The 21,893-nt window shown below is 40.8% G+C and overlaps 1 protein-coding gene across 8 annotated transcripts in view; it reads right to left on the bottom strand.

Annotated features, from left to right (window-relative positions):
• plekha6 (pleckstrin homology domain containing, family A member 6) overlaps positions 1 to 21,893 on the bottom strand; it is a 113,049-nt gene that overhangs the window by 52,614 nt on the left and 38,542 nt on the right. Inside the window, exon 1 of one of the 8 annotated variants that reach the window (XM_020617894.1) lies at positions 11,734 to 14,259. The exons of 6 other annotated variants lie outside the window; for them this stretch is intronic. The gene's annotated coding sequence lies outside the window, so the exon portion shown is untranslated. Of the gene's footprint in view, positions 1 to 9,034; positions 9,137 to 11,733; positions 14,260 to 21,893 lie in introns of those variants that run through there. One more of the 8 variants, XM_020617895.1, reaches the window with a different exon arrangement.

Genomic DNA, 21,893 nt, shown 5'->3' with positions numbered 1-21,893 from the left:
TTACAGACAAAAACTGAAACAAACAAACCCTGTCACCAAACAAATTAAACTCTGGACCCCAGAGACTGAAGGCACCCTGCAGGAATGTTTTGCTCAGACAGACTGGGATGTGTTTAAAGCTGCTGCAGCCACCTTGGAGGACTTTTCTGTCACTGTACAGGATTATGCTGAGTATGTGACCGGGTACATTAGTACCTGTATTGACAACATTGTGCCCACCATACAAGTCAGGAGGTTCCCCAACCAGAAGCCCTGGATAAACAGTCAGGTACGCCACATGCTGCGTGCTCATTCTCATGCATTCAGATCAGGAAATGAGACGTACAAAGCTGTGAAGTACAGACTGAGGAAAACCATCACAGTGACCAAGAGGAAGTACAGGGAGAAGCTGAGTGGTTTCTATTCTACTGCTGACTGTGGACGAATGTGGCAAGGCCTGCAGCACATCACAGACTACAGGACCACCACCAGCATCATCAGCTCCACAGACAGCCTGCTGGATGACCTCGGCTCCTTCAACACCTGCTTTGAGACCTCCAGCCACAGCACCGACAGGAGACACACACACACCCAGACCTCTCAACTCCCTCCCCCGACTAACTGTCCCATCAGACCAGTTATGCAAAGTCCTGAGGAGGATTGACCCCACAAAGCAGCAGAACCAGACAACATCCCTGGAAGGGCTCTCAATGCATGTACAAATGAACTGGCCGATGTTCTCACCAGCATCTTCAATCTCTCCCTCAGCCAGAGCATCGTTCTCATCTGCTTTAAGACCACAACCATCATCCCTCTTCCCAAGAAGAGCCCCGTCACGTACCTGAATGACTACAGGCCAGTGGCACTCACTCCAATCTTTATGAAGTGTTGTGAGAGAGTGGTGCTGGCCCACATTCAGAGCAGTATATCGGACACCCTAGACCACTGCAGTATGCCTACGGGGCCAACAGGGCCACCTCAAATGCTATTGCTGCTGCCCTTCATTAATCCCTTTCCCATCTGGAAAATAGAGACTCCTACATCAGGATATTCTATATTGACTACAGCTCCACCTTCAACACGGTCATCCCCCACAAACTCACCCACAAACTGTCCACACTGGGTCTGCACCCCACCCTCTGTGACTGGCTCCTGGACTTTCTGACTGGCAGGCCCCAGACTTCAGGATTTGCAATAGGACCTCAGCCAGGGTTATTACAAACATTGGCACCCCACAGAGATGTGTCCTCAGTCCTATCCTCTACACCGTGTTCACCCACGACTGTGTCACCTCCCACAAGGATAACACCATCCTAAAGTGTTCCGACAACCCTGCAGTGAAAGATTGCATCACTGGCGGGGACAAAGCAGCCTAAAGGAGGGAGGTGGCCGGTCTGGTGTCATGGTGCAAGGACAATAACCTCACCCTCAACACGTACAAGATGAAGGAGATGATAGTAGACATAAGGAGAGGAGATCTCATCAGCAACTGTTCATCCGGGAGCGCGAAGTGGAGAAGGTGAGCAGCTTTAAATACCTGGGCGTCCACATCAGTGAGGACTTCACTTGGATACTTAACACCACACAGCTGGTCAAGAAGGCCCAACCGTGGCTGTACTTCCTGTGGAGGCTGAGGAGGTTTGGCATGTCGCCTAGGATCCTTAGCAACTTCTACAGCTGCATTGTCGAGAGCATATTGACCAGCTGCATCACGGTCTGGTATGGCAGCACTACTGCTATGGACTGCAAGTGCCTGCAGAGAGTGGTAAAGACTGCAGAGAAGATCACCAGGACTCCCCTGCTTTCTCTGCAGAGTATCTACCGTCACAGATAGAGCTGCCTCCATCATCCAGGACCCCACCCACCCCCAGCATGGGCTATTCACACCCCTACCCTCAGGCCGGAGGTTTAGAAGTGTGAAATGCAGGACTTCTAGAATGAAAAACTCTTTCCAACTGTCATCTGACTCCTAAACAGCTGACAGGGGTTTAAAATCATGAATTACTTCATGTAATTGCACCTGTACTGTTTACATGCTCAGTTGGAGATGCATAACTGCACACCCACTGCTGTCTATTGCACATACAGCTTTGATGTAGCATACGTTATCTCTCATTGTGTTCTCATTATGTTTTTATATACTTTTTATTATATTTCTTTTCACTCACTGGTTGAAGTGCCTTTAGATCTTTTTGCCATCTATTTTATATTTCACTTGTGTTGTTTGGCATTCAGTGTGGACGGAAAAGTAAGAATTTCATTGTGCAGGGAAACACATTTCCTTACTGTGCATATGACAATAAACACTTTGAATCTTGAATTTTCTGTTGTGCTGCTGTGCTGTAGGTGACAAAGCTGGTGTCACTGTGCTCCAGTTCATCTAACTCAGACAGTTTAGAACAGGGGTGCCCACACTTTTTGCCTTGCGAGCTACTTTTCGAATGACGAAGTCAAAATGATCCATTTCCCTTTGGAACAGTAGATTGGTAGATCAAGCAAATGCATTTTATAATAATAATAATTTTTAATTTAATAATTTTATAATATAATGTCGCAAAAAAAAGTCGTCCCATTCCACATGGAATGTTTTCAGTACGTTTTCTGTTTCTTACTTGATTGGGCTCCCCCACTCATTTTATACCCTTTAGTAGACATGAATTCGAAGGCTGACAAGTTAGTTCACTTACTGGAGTTTTGCAGTAGCTCGTGCTGTTGACTGTGCCAGTTTGGTGACTCCTGTGTCAGAAAAGACGAGCTCTCAGACTGGCTGCCCTGCATGTCAATCAAGTAGCAAATGCCATAGGGAGGATGGATGATAGGCTATATATGAATGATTGGCACTTTCTGCTTTTGTTGTTAGGGGTCGCCATAGCGAATCATCACACTGACCATTTGCATGTTAACATTTGTCACGTGTTTTACACCGGATACATTTAATTTATTTTTAAATGGCACGCGATCTACCGACACTACCTTTGCGATCTACCGGTTGATCGCGATCGATGTATTGGGCACCCCTGGTTTAGAACTTTCCTCATCACCCTCTGTCTTAATGACATGGTGCCCATATTGTCATAGCAACCATACATCCACATGGATGTGCTGCTCTGGGGGCTTTGAGGTCATTTGTATTATTTACATGGTTTCTCTTGATTTTATTTGCATCCATCAGAATGGCCACTACCATACTAGTGACAGTAAAAATCAGAATAAACTGTGCTTAAGTTATTTAATGATTACAGTAACTTTCTGTGAAATACTTCACAATTCAAGAGCAGCACAAACACCAGCCTCCAGAATAATCGTACTGGTGACTCAGTACCTCTCTGAAACAGTTTGAAGACAAACCGAACCATTTCACTTCCATGGAGAATGATTTATTGCAGGACTGTTGAATTAGACTGCACCTAATAAAGTGACAACTGAATGTGTATGCATTACGTACAAAGTTGGAAAAAAAAAGTTATGTTTCTTGTAACTTTAACATTAACGCTGTCAAAAAATGCTGATGCTGATGTTGCACAGCGATTAAGCTCAGGTTCTTGTTCTGATTAACAATGTTTACTTGTGCCAGTGTGTGTTCTTGTGTGCGTGTGTGTGTGTGTGTGTGTGTGTGTGTGTGTGTTTATCCAGCTTGTCAAGTCCAGCCTCCAAGAAATGCTGTCAATGCAGCCATTCAGAACGCAGCAGCAGTCACTGTGAGCTATTGAAATGCTGCCCTGGATGTCCTCACACACTGATCGCACAAATCCTTTTTGACCCATATTTAATTGAATACACCATAAAGACAAGATATTTAATGTGCAAACTGATAAACTTTATTATTTTTGAAAATATTCACTCATTTTGAATTTGACGCCTGCAACATGTTCCAATTGAGCTGGGAAAGGGGCAACAAAAGGCTGGGAAAGTTGAAGAATGCTCAAAAAACACCTGTTTGGAACATTCCACAGGTGAACAAGTTTATTGGAAACAGGTGAGCATTATGATGGGTATAAAAGAAGCATCCCAAAAGGCTCAGTCATTCACATGCAAAGACGGGGCGCAATTCACCACTTTGTGAACAACTGTGTGAGCAAATAGTCCAATACATTAAGAACAACATTTCTCAACGTACATGTGTAATGAATTTAGCTATTTCATCATCTACAGTCCATAATATCATCAAAAGATTCAGAGAATCCAGAGTAATCTACACATAAGCGGCAAGGCCTTAGACCCACACTGGATACCTGTAACCTTTGATCCCTCAGGCGGCACTGCATTAAAAACAGACATCATCAGGATATTACCACGTCGGCTCAGGAACACCTCGGAAAACCACTGTCAGTTAACACAGTTCGTCACAACATCTACAAGTGCAAGTTAAAACTACCTTGCAAGGTGAAAGTCATACATCAACAACACCCAGAAATGCCGCCAGCTTCTCTGGGCCTGAGCTCATCTGAGATGGACTGATGCAAAGTGGCAAAGTGTGCTGTGGTCTGACAATTCCACATTTCATTGTTTTTGGAAATCATGTACGTCGTGTCCTCCAGGATAAAATGACCATCCAGACTGTTATCAGTGCAAAGTTCAAAAGCCAGCATCTATGATGGTATGGGGGGTGTGTTAGTGCCCATGGCATGGGTAACTTGCACATCTGTGAATGCACCATTAATGCTGAAAAGTACATTTTCAACATTTCAGAGGTTTTGGAGCAAAATATGCTGCCATCCAAGCAATGTCTTTCTCAAGGATGCCCCTGCCTATTTCCGCAAGACAATGCCAAGCCACATTCTGCATATGTTTCAACAGCGTGGCTTCAGTAAAAGTAAAAGAATGCGGCTACTAAACTGGCCTGTCTGCAGTCCAGACCCGTCTCCCATTGAAAATGTGTGGCACATTATGAAGCATAAAATACAACAACGCAGACCCCAGACTGTTGAGCAACTGAAGTTGTACATCAAGCAAGAATGGGAAAGAATTCCACCTACAAAGCTTCAACAATTTGTGTCTTCAGTTCTCAAAAGCTTATTAAGTGTAACACATGGTTTGGCATGTTGCCTAAGATCCTCAGCAATTTCTACAGCTGCATTGTCTAGAGCATCCTGACCAGCTGCATCACCGTCTGGTATGGCAGCACAACTGCTATGGACTGCAGGCGCCTACAGGGAGTGGTAAGGACTGCGGAGAAGATCACCAGAACTCCACTGCCCTCTCTGCAGAGCATCTCCACTGCCGTCTCTGCAGCGTCTACCACCGCAGGAAAGTTGCCAGTTTGCACAGGCATAACTGCACATTCACTGCTGACTATTGCACATACAGCTTTGATGTAGCATACATTATCTCTTATTGTCTTCTCATTATATTTTTATATACTTCTTATTATATTTCTTTACACTCACTGTTTAAAGTGCCTTTATTTTTTGTGCTACTGTTTATCTACTTTATATTTCACTTGTGTTGTTTAGCAGTCAGTGTGGACAGCAAAGTAAGAACATAATTGAACAGGGAAACAGGTTTCCTTACTGTGACAATAAACACTGAACCTTGAACCTTGAAACAGGTCCAGACATGGAAGATAAGACAACATTTCCATGATATTACAAAAAGATTATAGAGGGTTTTACATGAGTGTTGTGTGTGAGGGTATGAAGTGTGGGTATTTCCAACTTATGCAGTCTATGAAGGGCAAGAAAGGGAGAAGGAGAGAAAAAAAAACAATAATGAAAAGAGTACTACTAATAAAAGCAGCTTGTTAGATTTTTGGAGGTTAGTGGGAATGTGTGTGGCCTCAGTCCCATGTGCTTGGTTCAAGTTGAAATGTGTTAAAAATGGGTTCCATGTGTCATAAAAAGTTGATAAACTATTCTTGTGAGTGGATGCCATTTTCTCTAGTGTGATGTATTTTATCGAAAGGTTGGTCCAGTGGTTTATGTGTAGAGATTTTTTTGATTTCCAGTTTTGAAAGATTGTTTTCTTGGCAATAGCTAGAGAAATGAGGAGTGGATTTTTGTATTTAATTGGTAGGTGGTCAACTTCTGTGATATTACAGAGCAAGTAAAGTGATGGAGAAGGAGGGATTCTACAGCCGAAGATGGTGGAGAGTTTCTCTGTCACTGCTATCCAGAGGGAATGAACTTGTTGGCATCTCCAAATAGCATGAAAATAATTGTTGCTGCAATCTAGAGTGCATTGTGAACAGGTGCCTGTGTTAGTGAAACCCATTTTGAACATTTTACTTTGTGTAATATGGGTCCTATAAATGGTCTTGTATTGTATAAGTTGTAAGTTTATGTTGCTGGTCATAGAAAAGATGTTATTACAAATTTCTGTCCAAAAGTCAGAGCTGAGGGAGAGAGTTAAATCATTTTCCCATTTGAGTTTTGTATTGTTATTGTTGAATCTGTATTTGATGAGTTTATATGGCTTGGATATTATTTTCTTGGAATCTGTAATTTTCATAATCTCTTCAATTAATTTGGAAAGCTATAGTGGTTTATTGGGGAGATATTAATACCAAGATATTTAATGTTGCCTGTGCAGAATTGGGGGGAGGAGTCTTGAGCTGCAGAATCCCAAGCATCCTCCGAGAGTGGTAGTATGGTGGATTTATTCCAATTTATTGTATAGTTTGAGAGCCTAGAAAATGTGTTAATAATGTGAAAAGTTTCCTGTAGAGGATTATTAGGATCCTGTAAATATAATAATAAATCATCTGCATAAAGACTCATTTTATGTTCTGAGTAAGTATTTTGTATTCCTTTAATTTTATTGTTCTGTCGTATTACTGCTGCTAGAGGCTCGATGAAAATGGCAAATAGAGATGGTGAGAGTGGGCATCCTCGTCTGGTAACCTGCTGTAAAATGAAACTTGGTGACCTGATCCCATTTGTGCTTATTGTTGCCCTAGGTGATGTGTACAGTGTTCTTATCCAATGGATGAACAACTCTGCAAACCCAAACCTGTGTAGTGTGCAAAAGAGAAATGTGCAATTAACTTTCTCAAATGCCTTCTCTGCATCTAGTGATAAAATTATGGTTTTGGTTTGTTTTTGTTGTGCAAGATTAATCAAATTAAACTAGAGAAATGTATTTCCTGTCGAAGATGCGTGTAAATGCTGAGATGCTGAAGGATCACCCTGAAAATACTGAGATGCCAAAGATCAATTGCTGAAAGGATGAGATGCAATGCTGAACAATTATGGAATATGAAAAAAAGTTCAATAATTATGAAAGCTGAAGAGAAAAAGTTCCATAATTACTGTATGTAAGATGAAATTAAAAGCTGAAGTTGTGTGTCAGCAGGCCTCACAAAGTAAGGAAAACAAACGAGTGTGTGTGGGTGTCCATGTGTGAGCAGTCCCCATGTAATAGGAAAAACAAGTAGGTGTGTGTGTGTGTGTGTGTGAGAGAGAGAGAGAGAGAGAGAGAGAGAGAGAGAGAGAGAGAAAGTAGTCTTACAGCCTGAGGACTACTAGTGTGGCTATTGAAATGAAACATCGTGAGGATCACCCTGAAAATGCCTGAAATCAATTGCTGAAACAGCTGAATGATGAGAAGAAATGGCTGAGGTTCTTTGTTGAAATAGCTGAAGGGTGAGAATAACCGAATGATTGTGCACGTTGTAAATAACCATTTTTATTAACCGTTTATAGTGTTTATTAATACAATTTAGTTTTATTGTTTGTTCTATAAAATACGTTTATTACTACAGACTTTTATTTTGAAGGAAGAAGTAGAACAGGAAGTTAAGACCAACGAAGAAGTACAGAAAGTGAACAGAGAACACTGTTAGTTAATGAAAACGGAGGATAAGAAAGTAATTTACAGTTTAAATTTTGACTTAGCATCCAGCCAATATGGGCACAAGGTTCGTAATGTTTAGTTCATAGGGTACAATGATTCATTTGGGTTGCTAATTTGTCTATGGTTATATTTTTGTATGGGTTAGCCAAAGGAGCTAATGTTAGCTTTATGCTACGCTATGCAATGCTAAGCTACATTTATGTGTGATTTAACCGTTTTTGTTATTGCTGAACACTGTGTTTATTTTATCGCATTTTACTAAATATTTATCTGTAATTTTGGGTGCTAACTAGCTTTACTTTTGTTTCATAGCTCTTACGGTGTGTTCAAGGTGTAATGAAAGGATTTCAAGGAGCAAATAAAGTACAAATGAACCATCAGTAAAAGAGAGCAACCAAATCATTTGGCTGGGGTTGCTACACACGTTACTAAGCCTGGATGCAAAATGGACAATGAAACAAGCTGGAACGAACAGTCAGTGCAGCTGACAATCTAGTGTACATAGAAAGAGTACACAACCTGAAACAGAGGAGTGGTACAATCCACAAGGTTCAGAGAATGGCAACATCAGCTGTAGTTTCACCGAAGCACATTTTTGAACGTGGCATGGCTTACATAGCTATCAGCAGAGTGGCCTCCCTTAGTGGACTGCACCTACTGGACATGGATGAGACATGATTTTATTTGAATCCAGAGATCACATCAGCCCTGGAGACTACGAGAATAGCCAACATGGATGACATGATGCTGCTTCTTCAGATCAGACAAACACTGAGCAGACACTACACTCTGACCATTGTTAACCATAACACAGAAGGACTGCCGTCTCATGTCGATGACATGTATTGTGTCTGGCAGATATTTTGTGTCCCACAGAAACAACCCTATAAGGCTACAGCTGGATGGGTAAAAATTGATAAAACGCAACTGACACTTGTCCTATTCACATTTTCTACAAATGGCCAATAGAGGCCATATTAATGTCATGATTCTGTCTCTTCTGCTTCCTGTAACATGCTTTTATTCTGACACCACTTCCTGTTAAGGTGTCTGCTATGATTCAACTTTCTCCTCACCTCCTCTAACACTCTGAGGATTAACACAATCAAGACAGTATGCTGCTACAGACCAAAACCTGCAACACAATCAAAACTATCAGTCACAATTTGACCTATCTGGACCGCAATGAGAAATGTTATACTTCCTGCAGATCCAACTCACTTTTCAAAACAAAACACGAGATAACTCTTAACTTTTACCTCACCTTACTTCTGACTCGGCGATGCTGATAACCTCACACCAATCAAGACTTCATGCTGCCACAACTGGAGACTCATCACAGTAACGTGTTTCTTCAGAACAGAACAAAGTATTGTTACTATAAAGTTATTGTTTTAATTGTTTTAGCTAAAAGTTTCATTACCCTGTACTTTTTATTTGTAAAACGTTATTATTTAGTTTATGCTTTGTTCATTTATCTATTCAGACTCGACACTGTTCTGTCTTTTGTGGTACAGCTACAGTGGTATTTACATTAACTGTTTATGTCAGGTCCTCTGTCATCCCTCCAGTTCATAGTAAAACTTTCCAGAATGTGTCTTTGTGAAGTTGTTCTGGACTAAAAATGGTTTCCTGCCCTCCAGCAGTGCTCAAGGTATAATAGCTATCCAAATTTCAAACATATTTTGTTTCATAAACTCCAGTTTATAACACAGTCTTTCTGTTTTCTCTTGTTAGGATCACCTCCATCACGCTATCTCCACATCACCATGTGCAGATCCGTTGTTCTACAGCAGGGGTATTCAACTAAAATTTAAAGAGGTCCAGTTATAAAAAAATTCTTGAAGCATAGGTCCAGAAGATCATAATGTCTAACTATTTAGTGTGATATATATTTAAGTAGCCTAGCAGTAGTATCAACATTTGCATGTAATCAATACCTGACTGTTAAATTAATTCAGTACAATTCAAAAACCAACAATATTTATTGTCACGTAAGATAAAACTGAACATATACAGTATGTATGACTGCCGGTATGTATAATGTTCTCTCATTTACTAAATAAAAGTAATATTTCACTTTTCACTGTGGCAGATGATGCTGACATTGGTATTTGCTTTATTTTATCACAAAGTTCTTGTTTTTGTTTTTCCTCAAGTAGTGTTTCACCTATTGCACTCATACATTCTTTGATAACCCCTCCATCAGTAAATGGCTTTTTGTGTTGGGCCAAAATCCAAGCAACTATGAGTGAACACTCAACACCTTTATGTTTTGTCTCATAATGGCGTTTCACATTGGCACTTTTAAAAAGTGCCAAAGGAGCACTAAACCGGACACATTTATTTAGAGGGGGCAGCTGCGCCTCAGGAGGTAGAGTGGGTTGTTTCCTAACCGGAGGATTAGCGGTTCGATTCCTGGCTTGTCCAGTCAACACATCAAAGTGTCCTTGAGCAAGACACTGAACCCCCAGTTGCTCCCGGTGATGTCACCATTGTGTGAATGCGAGAGTACGAATGGGTGAATGGCCGAATAAAGTGAAAGCGCCATGAGTGTGCTGTAAAAGCGTAGAAAGGCACTACACAAGTATAACACCATTTAGTGCTCCCAGTGGTAAATATGAACAGAAATGAATCTGTCCATTGTGGATTAAATGCTCTATTTTTTTAATCTTTATTTTTCTCTCGTTTTCTCTGTCTCACGTCTTTTCCTCAACTTTCTCTGGCGCAGTCGTCTGTATCTCTCCCTTTCTCCGGCTCTGTCCTCTGTATCTCTCTGTTTTCTCTACATACTGTATATCACTGTCTTTCTTTTTCTTTCTACCGTATTTTCATGTGTAACTTGCCTCTAACTCTCATCTCTCTGTGCTATAGAGTCGCAATGTTTACTACCTGGAATGCACAGACTTGATTGGCTGAGTGGTATCACATGGGATGGTTTATTTCATGGTGTTGTTTCATCACTTGTAATAATCTTATGTTGTTTTTATTTGTTCCCTGTTTTGTTTTGTTTTGTTTTTTGTATATGTGAAATACTTGGGTCAATAAAAAGTAGTTTTTAAAGAGAATGTGTCTGTGAGATTGGGCTGCCTGAGGTGGAGCAGAACCCAGGAGATATGACTGAAGCATGGGCTTAACATAATCAACAACAGAAGAAAAACTAAGTCCACTACGAGCAGCAGGAGGTTTCAACGAGAATGCTGATCACCTCTATGTCAAGATATTCCACAAAATGAAGGAGCCATGGCAATTTACAAATACCTTGACTTTTGCTTTCAGCGGATCTTCTGAATCTTTTTTCTGAATTAATGAAAGACTGAGGCGGCACTACCTCTGGAATGTGCAACTTTACGCAAATACCGTTCATCCTATTGCAACAACAATTGCCTACTCGGATTCCTGACAATATTCTCTACCATTTTCATGTATAATATGTGTGTGAAAGCTTATAGATAGCAGAATAAAAGCAGAAAACCGTCAGGAAATTGATCAAAAACACACAGACACGGAGCCAGAGCGGGAGTCACGTGACTCTGAGTGTGGCCTTTGGAAATGAATACGGCCATTCAAAGTGAATGGACAAGTACACAAAATGTAAATGGAGAGTAGAATAGAATAAACCTATCATAAAAATTATAGACCCAAAGTGGGCAAACCTACAAAATCAGCAGGGGATCAAATAATTATTTTCCCCACTGTATATTCACAAGTGTATATGTTGCCTGGCTAATGGAAATAGTACTTGAATTCATTCAGGGCAGAAACATGTCTTTCACTCTCCTCACTTTATTTAAAGGTTTTCAGTCTGTTAAACAGACTAAATAATTATAAATCTTTCCTCCAGGTCAGTGATAGATATATTATGAATTAATGGGATATTTTTATTAATAAAAATTGAGACACCTCTTTGCCTACTGTTATATGTTGATGAAAATATTTGGTTAAATTGTTTGTGTAACCCACACGTGTATGACGCCTCTCCAGACGCCGCTAATGGTCTGCGTTGTGTTAAGATGGCGGGGAGTGCGTGGTGTGGAGAGCCAAGCGTCAGACTCGTGGACTGGTGTAATTGCAGTTGAGACCTTGCATCAGGTTAGGCCCCTTTTATTCAGCTTCACAGCGGGCGCGGTGCAGCACCTTACAAGGCGGAGAACACAGGTCTGAACCACAATATCATATTACACCCAGTTCAGACGGCAACTACGGTCTGTAAAAGCTAAACGGCTAACATGCCTGATTACAGCACAAAACGAGAACATCTGTATAACTCAAAGAAACAGAGCGCCTAAAGCATTTAAACGAACAACTTCACAGCTTAACTCCTCTCCTAACGGATATATTTCGACTCACAAATCCTCAATTAATGCTCGGTGTGGCAGCAGACCGCTTACCTTACAAGGCAGAGAACACAGGTCTGAACCACAATATCATATTACACCCAGTTCAGACGGGAACTACGGTGTTTGAGTCAGGATACAAAAAGACTCACGCCAGATTTACAGAGGTGGTGTTGTACTGTTGCCCTGTAACGGTAGCGATCCACTGCCTTACATTTGCATTTAAGGTTTTATGATTATGGATTTGTTAGATGGTTTTCTTGTAGAAAGCATATGTCAGTGTTTAAAGTTGGTTCAAATCTTACTTATCAGAAAGATTTCAGTTTGTTCATGTTGATGATGAATCTTATGTGCAGAATGAAGTTAGTCACGGTGTTCTGGAGGGCTCTGTGTTGGGTCCAATTCTCTTATACATGCTCCCTGTTAGACAATATTATCAGGAAACATGGCATAAATTTCAAGCATGTCTTAAAGACATAAAGGCCTGGATGACTTGTAATTTCTTAGTTCTAAACTCAGACAAAACTGAAGTTATTGTGCTCTATTGCTCTATGCTATTTTGCGCAACACAGTGTAGACCAAGATGGCGCCGGTGTATGTGGCTGGCCGTCTGCGGCTGTTGTGTTTGTGGTTTGTTTTAATATGTTTTTTACACTGTTTTCATAACGCCTCATATCTGCCTTGGTATATGATCGCCTTACCCTTATTAGTATCAGGGCCTCAATGGAGAAGTTGCTCGTTCTCGAGCTGGGAAAGCCATCAAAGAGCCTTCCTCCATTTCTAGCAGCTGTTCCACTCTATCTTTGCCGTTCTCCCTGTAGCCTTCCACAGAGGAAGGGCCATAGATGGGGAAAGAGAGGGGCGTTGGTGAGTCTTAAGGGCCACCTGGGGTATTATCCTGGCCCTGATCTTCACGTTTTTAACAGTGAATATAATTTAAGTCGGGACCATCATTCTATTTTGAGTGTTCGTAGGGACTGCTACAGATGGCTCCGGCCCATTGTACCGGTCCACTCATCGGCTTTTTACTGGCAAAGGATCCAACGACGGCCGATGAGGGGTGTAGCTTAGGCTAACCTAAGCCCGTTGGATCAGGCGTCACATCTACCTACCAGGCAGTCGACTGTGAGGATGGCTCTTAACGCTAGATCGCTAGTGAACAAGACTTTTATCCTAAAGGACTTCTTTTCCGCTCATGGCCTGGATTTTATGTTATTAACTGAGACTTGGCTGAGGCCCGGTGAAGTGGAAACCTTCTCTGAACTCCTTCCCCTGGACTGTACGTTCTTTAACTCTCAGAGGACTACTGGGAGAGGTGGTGGTGTGGCAACAATTTTTAGAAATTGTTTTGATTGTTGGCAAATTACAATGGATGCTTATTCCAGCTTTGAAATGCAGCTGTTTGTGATAAAGGTGAGCTGTCCTATTTTGTGTGTGTTAGTTTATCGCCCCCCTAAATTTAATAAGGATTTTATTTGTGATTTCTCTGACTTTCTCACTGGAATCATGCCCAAATTTGACAAAATTTTAATCTTTGGGGATATTAATATTCATGTGTCCTGTCCAACAGACCCCATGGTTAAGGATTTTATGAACATTAGTTAGTCTTTTAATTTGACCCAGTTTGTAAGTGGGCCTACACATGCTCAAGACCATACTCTTGACTTGGTGCCCCTGTCTGCATGACTGATATTTGTGATGTGGGGATTTCTGATCATTTCCATTTTATTCGATGCTGCAATTTCTTATTCTATAACTAGTTCTAGTATGCCAACCTAGCGATGTCGCTTGAACCTAGCGATGTTGCTTGATTACTCCTAAGACAGCTGAATTCTTTTCCACTGCCTATAATGACTTACAGCCTCATATGTTACTGGATGCTGGTCATGAGACTGTAGATGAGCTATTAGCTCGGTTTAGCTCTACATGCACTGACATCCTTGACTCGTGTGCTACTTTTAAGGATAAACGAGTCAGAATTAAGTCTGAACCTTGGCTAAATGAAAACACCCGTTCATTTGAACTTGTATGTAGGTGTCATTATTTGGTTCTGTGTTGCTTCCTGTCAGGTTTTTATTTTGATGCTACTTCCTGTTTTGTTTCACCACAGTTTCGGTCTCTTTACTTTCATCACTCGCATTAGTTTCACCTGCTCATTATAGTTTTGTTAGGTTATTTCTTAGTTAGATAGATATTCAGAGATTTGTTGTCTAGAAATGTTTAGTGGAGACAGGATGTCTAGCTCAGGCTGTTAACTGCTCAGTTTAATTTCATGTGCATGTAGGCCAAGGTTGCAGGCAAAGAGTTGTTAGTATTAACTGTAATGCTAATCTTAATATTTGTCTTAATGAGTAATGTCATGTCAAATTGTTCTAGATACACACCACAAAAACAACAGCCACACACCTTGACTTTTCCTCATGTTTTGACTTTGACTTTGAGGAACCAGGGCTTAGCAACGCTCATAGTGACAGGTGTAGACGGGAAGCAGCTTTGGGGGTGGAAGATGCCTGGACGTGTAATGTTAATTCTTGCCTGTGACCCTTTGTATAAACCAGTACGGTTATATTTTTTTTATATACTCAAGTGGTCCGCTTCGTCTCTCTGAGTTCCTGGTTGAAAGAACCGGACGTGGCTTTATAATAGAATAAAGCCTTTAGTTTGCACCGCATTATAAGCAGCCTTCACCCACCAGTCCCTGCCACATTGTTCTAGACTCCAGCTCTGACTCTCCAGCGTTTTTTGGTTTTGCCATTTTGTGTGTTGACCCGGATCGTTTACCTTGGACTATAGGGGTTATGCGGAACGTCACGTGACCAAACCAGAAAACGGATCAGCGCACTTCCGCTTTTCCGCAGAACGCGGGTGACACAACAGTAGTAACACGTTCTTTGAGCTCGTTTTATTTGATTAGTTCGTAGATTAAAAAAACAAAAATGTATTTTTCAAGACACAAATACCAGAAGCGGGACCATCCAAACAGTGATTTCTGCTGCGTACCTCAATGTGCGATGTCAGGGAAGTTCAGTTCAGCCATAAGTTTTCACCATTTCCCCAAGGATGAAACCTTAAGAAAAATATGGATGGACAACAACACTATGTAGTAGACACTTCGTCTCCACAGATGTAATTCAAGGTGGACGACGGCGTTTGAAAGAAGGAGCTGCTCCAGTGTTGTTTGCCTGGAATGACTACTCTCTGCCTGCAAGTAGACCAAGCATGTGGGAGAGAACGCAACGGCCGGAGGAAATTGAGGAGGAACAGATGGACGTCGGATTTCTGCTTCAGTGTCATGACTATGCTAGACCAGAACCATCAGCCTTGGACATGGCATGTGAAAAATTAGAAGCCCAGCAGTTTGCGAATTTAGCATTTCCATCACACAAGCTTAGTTACGATTAGCTTTCTGGTAGTGTATTACATTATTTTGGTGTACCAGACAGATGCTCGGTGTAAATATCGATAACATTAGCTAGTTAGCTTACGAACTAGCTTAGCTACATCTCCGTTTGTAAGATAACCGATACATAACTCTACCTTCGTAGTCGTGGATGTATGAAGAAGCATATAGCTTAAACCCCTTATCCAGCTTGCTGCCCGGTGTTTTAGACGTCGAACTGCATATTCGGTGGACATCCGTGATCTTCATCTTTGGTTGTTCTTGGAGACATCTTGAGTAGAACAGTGCCATATTTCATACTAGTCACAAACCGGAAACGGATGATTCTGTTTTGCAGTATACAGAAGTAAGTTGTGCATAACCCCTATTCTGCTCTGCATTGCCCTCTTGTTTCAGACTGCTACTGTGTATGATTATCGGACTTCCCTTTGGACTACGTATTTTGGATCCCTTTGATATATGTGTTTGCTGGCTCTGACCTTGGACTGTTATACCAACCCGTAAGTGTGTTTTTGTACACCGTGTCTTGTATGGTTTTTTGTTTAGCGTTAGTTCTTTTATTAAAGAGACGCGTTTTTGCTTTACATTTCCTCGTCTGGCCTTTTAATGAGTTCACCAACATTTTCGGCATGTAGGCAGGCTGAGCAGAAGTGGAAAAAAATATCTTCAGATTTCGCTGGATTGATTGATTGATTTTATTCTTTCAAACATGCAGAACAGAACATATTTTAAAAAAGTGATTAAGAGATTATCAAAGTGCTGTCAAAACTTGCTAGATCTCAATACTTTTCCAGGCTTTCCAGGCTTATTGTAAACAATTGTCATATACCCAGGGTGTTGTTCAGCACCATAAATGTGGTCTTATATCCATCTACTGCTGCTTGGACGGATGTGTCCTCCGCTACTTGTAATGAGTTTCTTCAATTTTTTTGTGGATAAAATTGTTATGATCGGGTCCCAAATTGATGATTCTGTTCTGGATCCTTCTGTTGCTCCTATATGCTCAGCTGTTTTTGACCAGTTTGAGCCTATTTCATTAATTGCTCTTATGAAAGTAGTTCAGCTTGTGAAACCCTCTCATTGTCCTTTGGACATTATGCCAGCAGCTCTGTTTAAAGAGATGTTTCATAGTATTGGTTTGGACATTGTCAATCTTATTAATGGCTCTGGCTTCTGGGATTGTCTCAACGGCACTTAAACATGCAGTGATTCAACCAATTCTTAAAAAACCCAATCTTGATATTACTGTTTTATCGAATTTTAGACCAGTTTCCAAGTTACCATTTTTGTCTAAGTGTCAGGTTTACCCGGCCACTTTGGCCTCTCTCACCTTCCTCACTCTGTCTATCTTAGCCCCTGATTGCTCCTCACTACCAGGATTAGCACCAGCTGCACTCCATTAGTCCCCCCTTATTTATACCCAGTTCACCTCTCACTCACTTGCCAGTTCGTTCATGTTATCAGGCCTTCACCTTGCCTCTCTGCTAAGAATGTCCTAGTCTATTGTTTTGTGTTGTTCCTCGGCTTTCCAGTACATGATTATTTTATACCTTGGTTCCAGTGGCACACGTAGTTTCTCCTGGCCAGTTTTTCTTTCCCCTTCCTTTTTGGACTGCCTTTTCCTCCAGACAGGTCGATGCACAGTCACCAAGATTATCCCATGTCAACTCCTCTCTACCTGTGTTTTGTTCCAGCATCTATCATCACCTCATCGACCAGCTCAGGAGTGACCCCGCGACACAGCTCGGCCCCACCACATTCCAGCTCATCACTCCAGAACTCCGGCTCTTGGTCGACACCCAGTTTTCCCCTACTCACTTACCTGTTTCTTGTTTATCACCCTACTGCACTGTAATTTAATAAACCACTACTTGCACTGAAGTCGGCTACCTGGGTCCGCCTCTCTGTCGCTCACTCACTTCCGTGTACGAGCGCATATCCTAAAACTAAGATTATAGAGAAAATGGTTTTTATACAGTTACAGATTTTTTTAGAGAATTTGAGAAGACACACCATAGTACCAAATCAGCTCTGTTGCGGGTATTTAATGATCTTGTGTTGGTGGATAAAGGTAATACTGCTATTCTGATTTTCTTAGATCTTTCGGCTGCTTTTGACACAGTAGACCATCATATTTTTTGTCCCATCTGCAGCACTCTGTAGGACTTCATGGTGGTGTTCTTAAACGGTTTGAATCAAATTTGTCTGATAGGAGTTTTGCTGTACATATTGATGAGTTCTCTTCTTCTGCTGTTCCTTTGAACTGTGGTGTTCCTCAGGGCTCCATACTCGGGCCAGTACTCTTTTCTTTGTATTTACTTCCCCTTGAATTGATTTTTTTATGAAATATGGGTTGTCTTTTCATTGTTATTATAAGGCTGTACATGGTTTGGCACCTTCATATATTTCTGAGCTTGTGCGTTTTTATACTCCAGAAAGGACACTTAGGTCTTCGAACCAGTTGTTCCTGGAAGTACCAAAGTCCAGACGGAAACAGCGGGGAGACCGAGCTTTTTCAGTTCGGGTTGGTTTTTCAGTTCGGGCTCCTATAATGTGGAATGGTCTGCCATGGGAGATTAGATCTGCTCCGAACCTGTCTGTTTTTAAATCACTTCTCAAAACGTTGTATCCATGGGCCTTTGACAATTTTATTGATTGATGTATTTGTTTTGACTATGCATTTTTGTTATTTTATTGTGTAGATGTGTTTTATCTGGTTTTATGTATTTTTATTATTATGTTTTACTGGAAAGCACCTTGTAACGCAGGTTTAGAAAGGTGCTATATAAATAAATTTTGCTTGCATTAGCCTGAAAACCTTAGAAATCTGCTGTCTAACCATATAGTTACTTTAGATGACATATTGTAGCTCTAGCCTCCAGTACAACTGTGAGGAATCTTGGAGTCATTTTTGACCAGGATATGTCCTTTAAATCACACATAAACCAAGTCTCTAGAATTGACTTCTTTCACCTGCACAATATTGCAAAAATCAGGAGCATCCTGTCTCAAAGTGATGCTGAAAAATTGGTCCATGCATTTGTTACTTCCAGGCTGGACTACTGTAACTCTTTATTATCAGGATGACCCAATAATTCCCTAAAAAGCCTCCAGTTAATCCAAAATGCTGCAGAGTACTGACAGGAACTAGCAAGAGAGATCATATCTCTCCTATATTAGCTTCTCTCCACTGGCTCCCTGTAAAATCCAGAATAGACTTTAAAATCCTTCTCCTAACATACAAAGCCCTTAATAATAAGGCTTCATCATATCTTAAAGACCTCATAGTGACTTATTATCCCAACAGATCACTTCGCTCTCCCTCCCTGCTGTCGCCAAGTGCTTGCTCAAGGGGGATTTGTTGGGTTTTCCTCTATAATAATAGTGATGATGATAATAGTATGATCTAGACCTTTAAGTGTCCTGAGATGCCTTTTGTTGTAATTTGGCAATATATAATTTGAATTGAATTTTCTTTTGGTGCCACCAAGAATGATCAAACTTTAATCCACAAAAAAAATTATAATCAAATGGAAGAATGGAAAGAATGAAGGACGAATCTGAGAAGATTTATGACTCCAAGGTGGCTCTGTGTTCCAAAACCAGTAGAGCTAAAGTCTGAATGCTGTCAAAGTCTGTAATATGTTTTCTTCCACAGCCCAAAAATACAGTATGTAGATGCTGATGGTGTAAATGTGCTAATTTATGTGTTACTCCTGGGATATTTCTGTTGATGAGTCTGCATACTGTATATTTTCCACAAGATAAGTGGACATAGAAAATTGATCTATGAATTGCCCCATAAAAGTAACTCTGGCGCAGTCTTTAGAAGAGATTTTATTAGTAGGGGTAGTGAATGTCAGTGTCCTGGGACACCTAACAGGGTTCTTGATCTTAATCTGGTTCAGTTTATTATTAAACTCTCTTCCCACCCTTAGCTTTGCCCAGTCCTGCATTAGGGAGATGATCAGCTGTCAGTGGATGCTATCGCCTCTATCAGTGACATGAACACAAGGACGAGAGAAAGCAGCACAAAGGGCCAAAGAAATGAACCCCCGTCTTTTCACAGCCACCTGATATTACTAATGCAGTGGTTTCTTTTCAGAAGGGTGAGGCCAAACTCCACTATACACACACACACGCCTAGGTGTAACCCAATGACTTTGCCTGTTGAGTCACACATACACACAAGCACAAATAGTGTAACAATTAATCTATGAGGGGCTTATGAGAATAAGGTTTTAGGAATCTGGACTGTGAAGAAATGTTTTTAAATGTTTAAGGTGCAGGCATTATCCTCATACAGCCTCAGTCTGTGGTGTGAGTGGCATTTCTGTTGCAGCACACACATAACTGCACTTTTCTTGGGGAACTAACATACTAAGAGAGTGTATATTAAGATTTGTAAGAGCAGCAGTTAGAACTTTGCAACTCCAGGCGGAAATATAACAAAACCTTCAGTTAGACAGAGGTTTCTCTCCTTACTCAGTGTGTTCTGGCTATGGCCACACCCCCTATCATTTCTACCTACAGAGTCAGGTAGTAAAGCTGCAGGTATAACAGGTTTTGACAGCTCTATGACTGAGATGTTGATTGAAAACAACACTCCTAAGAAGCAGAGATCTTGTCCACCTCAGTGAACAACTCATCTTGTTGACAGATACAGGTTTAGTCAAATAATTTCCAAAACAAAGTTAGCAGTATATCTGTACTCAGTAACAAAACCCCTCCTCTACAGACATGATTAATAAAAGAGAATTGACAATATTAAACTCTGCCCTTATAGCAAAAGTCACTGGTAAATTACCGAGGCTGGTTTTGTAATGGACAAAGGTGTTGAAACACCATGTGACCCTAACTGCAGACAGGCCTTTTATATTTGCAATATTTACCAGTAATTATTTAGGTCTGATTTAATTATTAACACAGCTTTAAACAGAAAAATAAAATACACTGTATATACACAGTACATAGTATATATAGTGTATCACATGGCTTTCAATTTAATCACATATTTTAATTCATCTTTGTATCCAGTTTATTATTAATAAGGATTACACACTTGGCAAAAGACAGGGAAAACCTCTTACACAGATAACTGGTCCATATGCCTTGACAACAACTTTTAATTGATGTCACGCTGAGTAAACCTGCACCTCCTCCCTCAGTGAGACTGTTGGCTGGATTCACACACACAAAGATCAAGTGGCTGACACACAACATGCAGCCTTAATGAACTGTAATTCTATATTTAACATGTGCTACATGTTAAATATATGAGGATGGGAGATGCAGTGTGGACTATAGCAGGATTTACACAGCCAACTTGACTTGTTTATCTTTGGTTACTATGTATTCATATATTTATGTTTCAAAAAAGTTTTCTACCTTGTGTTCAAGCACAGGAAAGCCGCTTTCTGTTTCAGTGCAGTGATTAGGAAGGGAGACTTAATGTTATCTTGAATTCTGATAACACACATTGTCATCGTCATTTTAAAACCTTTCATTTATCTGATGCTTATAACTAGAGCAACAATCACAGTGGGAGCACATGACCCAGTTTTCTTTACAACTTGTCTGCTTGTCTGAGCAATGTTAGAATGTACTTGGTGAGTACAATGTTATTGTTTCTGACACTGTAGGAATGATAACCAACAGTAAGGATCCAAAGATACAAGGCTGTTTCTGGATTGAACATGACCACTGTCTAGTTAGAGGACATTCTAGTGGTACACTGATTGAAAAGGAATAATGCTGACTGTCCAAAAAATCTATATTATATGTTAACTTAAAAAAATAACTTGGATTTAATGTAGCTTGTTTTCATAATAGACCATGTTTTCTTTCAGACAGGGCACCACAACCAAAACAGAAATGTTGTTATGGTGTCCCAGCTGTAAACACAACTCCTATGGTGATTATAAGCTGCAGAGTTACATTCCTGTTTCATTAGTGTATAGTTTAGACATCAAGTAAAACCCAAGTTCAGAGTCAAGGGAGGAGGACTGTAGCCCTGCCTGCTTTGCCTCTGTGTTGTCTGTGGGACATTTTAAGTAACAAACAAAAGTGGTTGGACAGGAATCACCAGACAGCTTTGAATGAGACATGCTGGGGCAGGACTGCAGAGATTCTGAGCTCCACCCTGAGGGAGCTCATCCAATGAGACAGAACACGAGGAGCCCGCCTTGAGAAAACACATAGTCTGCTTCAGCTGGCCGTCAAGTGCGACAAGTCTCAAAAACTTACACCACTGACACTTATCGGTCATTAGGTAATCCATGGTTACAGTTGCCTGTCTGTATACTTTGAAGCACAGGCCTTGGTAGTGACCACAAGAAGTAACAATTGAATACTGTGGATTCTTTAGAAGAGACGCATGTTCTGTC

This window comes from Monopterus albus, unplaced genomic scaffold (genome assembly GCF_001952655.1).
Source record: "Monopterus albus unplaced genomic scaffold, M_albus_1.0 scaffold196.1, whole genome shotgun sequence".
In the NCBI taxonomy this organism is placed as follows: domain Eukaryota; kingdom Metazoa; phylum Chordata; class Actinopteri; order Synbranchiformes; family Synbranchidae; genus Monopterus; species Monopterus albus.
This window is presented reverse-complemented; position numbering and strand designations above follow the sequence as displayed.